We start from the raw sequence: 3,828 nt of genomic DNA on the forward strand, positions 1-3,828 counted from the left end.
ATACTGTAAACAACACAAACACATAGCGAAGTAAAAGTCTATGGATAATCTAACGATACTGTGTGTATTACAATGGATTTTGCTTTGATTAAAACCATACGTGTCTAATTGTTTATTCTAACGCCATTACAATCTAAATGGTTTGCTCCGACCATTCCTCTCGCTCAAAGTAACGTAATTCACCTCTAGTAAGTTAACAAGTACAGGTAAACAGCAATTGAAAATTGCTAGGGAGAGCAAGACGTAAATGTTGATTATTGTTTACATAGTTTTAGAGTGCAGCCTTGACTAATAGGCTATACCGCTCATCTGTTTGATTTGTAAGCATTGCAATTTTATTATTGTGAAAGTCACGTAACACACGAAAATCTTATTTTTTATATAATTTCTTTTTAGAGCACATCTACTCATGTTCCTACCAGCCTGTCTTTAATCAAGCACATGGGATGTCAAACAGAACATATACCTGCTGTGTCTGTTGAAGTCCAAGCCAACCCAGAAAAAAAATCTATAGGCATTCAATGTACATTTGCTCCATCTCTAAAGACAGCTGCCACACAGGTCTCCTTTGCAAAACAGACAGGACATTTTCGAAGCAAGGGTATGTATGTATGTAATATGTAATAGTTATTACTACCTTTGCCTCATTGTCTTTGTAAAGTCTATTCCCAGGTGAAAAAAAATTCTATTAAAAATATACTTTAAAAAAGTGTACTAAGTATATTTTCTAGATTTTGTACTATTTTCGTCAAATCCAAGTATAGTTAAGTGTACTCAATTATGTATTAACTTCAACTTAACACCTATTTGATTACACTTCAAGTGTAAATAGTATGCTAAAATGGAACAACTTTTTTTAAACTTCAAGTGCACTAAAATACACTCCTGAAAATCAAGATTTATGAGTAATTAAGCACACTTACAGTACAATTGCATTGTATTGCAATTTTAATGGAAATACACTTAAAAAGCCATTGCAGCACAAATTATAGTTGTGTTTAAGTACATTTTGTGCATACTGCTATCATACTTATAATTAGTATAAACTATGTTAATTTAGTATGCCTCTGTAATATTTCAAGTGCTCTACAAATGCACTTCCTAACTATTTTTAGTGCTTTTAAAGTGTCCCACTATGACAATAATAATGTTTTTAAAGTGAATTTCAATTATAACCTAAACATCATAGACACGTACTTTCAGTGCAATATTATTATAGTGTATTTTTTATATTTTAAGTATATTTAATTTGTACTTTTATCCCCATTTTGTTATACTTAAGCATGAATATTGCTGTTACACTACAAGTGTATAATATAACAATTCAGTTCAAATGCACACAAACAGATTACAAACTGCATTTCAAAAAAGGATCTTTATTAATGACACAAAAGTAACACACAAAACAGATATTGGCAAAATGGGGAACCTTAAACAGTCGACTTTCTTTGAAATGCCGGGAAGAGAACAATTGCGAACAACTTGTACTATATGGACATCTAGCTCTGATTTGAACTACTGGAGGCCTTGTAACTGGCATTGTTGCACTTCCTCCGTAGAAGGTCCCGGATCTCTGCCACCTCGATGTTGGGGAATCACTCCCTCACTGCATCTGTAAAACAGGAAAGAGACATTTCAATTTCAATTTTATTTATATAGCGCTTTTCACAATTTGTAGTTGTTTCAAAGCAGCGTTACATTAAAAGAAGCAGGGGAAACAGAAAAATCGACAGACAATATAAGTAGCAAAATACAGCGGCTATGAATAAACTTTACAAGTGAGCAAATTAATAATGTCTCGTATACAAGAGGGTGCTAAGTTAAGCCAATGTTGCTTGACTCCCCGGGGTTAAAAAAACCCTAGGAGAAAAACCTCAGGGAGGAACAAAAAGTCCTAGGAGGAAAAGATATACACACATATATATATATATATATATATATATATATATATATATATATATATATATATATATATATATATATATATATATATATATATATATATATATATATATATATATATATATATATATATATATATATATATATATATATATATATATATATATATATATATATATATATATATGGGATGTAAACGGATAAGGAGATTTAACGGGTTCCGTCTAGGGCTGCACGATAAATCGCATGTGTTTGTCAGGCGCATCTCCTCAGTAATGCCGGTTCCTTGATTAGTATTAAATCGCCATCAGCTGTTTTCAGATGGAGCAGCTTTAACTACAGAGCCGTAGTTCCCTGACAAGCTGGGCCATATCGCATACATATCGCAGCCGATACGTCCGCGATAATTAATGCGAAATTGCCCCGATTGTCAGTGAACTACGGCTCTGTGTAGTTAAAGCTGCTACATCTGAAAACAGCTGATGGCGATTTAATACTAATCAAGGAACCGGCATTACTGAGGAGATGCGCCTGACAAACACATGCGACTTATCGTGCAGCCCTAGTTCCGTCGGTGGTCAGGCATCGGCTGGGCATCACGTTGAAGGGCAGCCAGTAGATCAGTGGTGTGTTGACCTCCACGGCAGCCAGAACTGGTCTGTTTGTCTCAATGTCCTCGGGTTTGAGGACGAGACAGGGAGAGAGAAACAAAATCCTATTAGCGTAGGGGCCATTCACATGTAATGCAGTGTCACACAGTGTTGTGTTTTAATATCTGCTCGGTTCCAGACAGGCTAGCTATTGCGGCATTAGTAAATTACCCAGACGAGTTATGTGAATGCTTTGTTCCGTACAAGCTAACTTTTGCGAGATAAGTATAATTTACTAGACAAATTATGTGAATGCTTTGTTAAAGAAAAAAAGTCTTAAAGAATAATTCCGGTATTAAACACTTTGAGTCTCATTTCTGGTTTGTTTTGGATGAACTACAGTGATGGTCACTGAAATTTTGACAATGGGTCGTGTCTTGACTTTTTAACTTCTCTTGACTGCTTCAGAATGGAAGTCAAGGGCCATGCACAAACATGTCATTAAAACAACACTTAACGTTCATTTTCAAAACTGTGCTACTCACAGAGTGGTTTGTGGTGTTCGTTGATGATTAAAAACAAATATATCAGAGCAATGTATGATTTCAATCCGTGTTATTTGCTATAGTGGATCTATTTTTTCAGACACCTCACAACCACGTATATACTTCCGCTCTATATTTGAGTCTGAAGCGTTAGCACACTCTTGACCACTTGATGGCGACAACCACTTTGCCTAACAAGGATGCTGAACGGAACTTGGTGTCTAGCGTATAGACAGTCACAATCGAGCTCAAATTCAAACCTAAGGCTGGTCACTGAGCCATCAAATATGGGAAAAATTTGTGCCCTACTCCGAGGGCACAGTTGCTCTGCTCATGCTAGCCTTTTGAGAGAAACCGAGCGAAAAAACTACAACCAGATGTAAACAGACCCTTTTCCATTTCCGGCGGCAGAGTGATATATCAGCGAGCAATGAGTCTTCCAAGAGAAGTCAATGGAATTTTACAAAATGCCAAATAAAACACCACAGAAACTGTATTTCGCTACACTACTTGTTTTTAATCATCAACGAACACCAAGAACCACTCGGTGAGTAGCACCCCTTACGAAAATTAACCATGGTTTTACTACAGTTAAGACCAAAAAAACCATGGTTACTGTAGTAAAACCATAGCTTCCACAAAATAACAATGGTTTTGACAACCATGGTTTTCAAAAACCATAGTTAAACCATGGTTAGTGTAGTAAAACCATGGTTTTGCTCATAGTAATCAATTGACCAAAAAAAACATGGTTACTACACTTTTACCACAATAAAACCATGGTTAATATT

The 3,828-nt window shown here is 35.6% G+C and overlaps 1 long non-coding RNA gene across 1 annotated transcript; it reads right to left on the reverse strand.

Moving 5' to 3' along the window:
- Positions 1-1,356: 1,356 nt before the first annotated feature.
- LOC141280951 (uncharacterized) lies at positions 1,357-2,928 on the reverse strand. The gene is made up of 2 exons (XR_012335312.1): positions 2,421-2,928; positions 1,357-1,612 (listed from the first exon to the last, which is right to left on the reverse strand). It is a non-coding gene; the product is annotated as an uncharacterized lncRNA (long non-coding RNA).
- Between the last annotated feature and the right edge of the window lie 900 nt (positions 2,929-3,828).

Source organism: Paramisgurnus dabryanus, chromosome 17 (assembly GCF_030506205.2).
Source record: "Paramisgurnus dabryanus chromosome 17, PD_genome_1.1, whole genome shotgun sequence".
In the NCBI taxonomy this organism is placed as follows: domain Eukaryota; kingdom Metazoa; phylum Chordata; class Actinopteri; order Cypriniformes; family Cobitidae; genus Paramisgurnus; species Paramisgurnus dabryanus.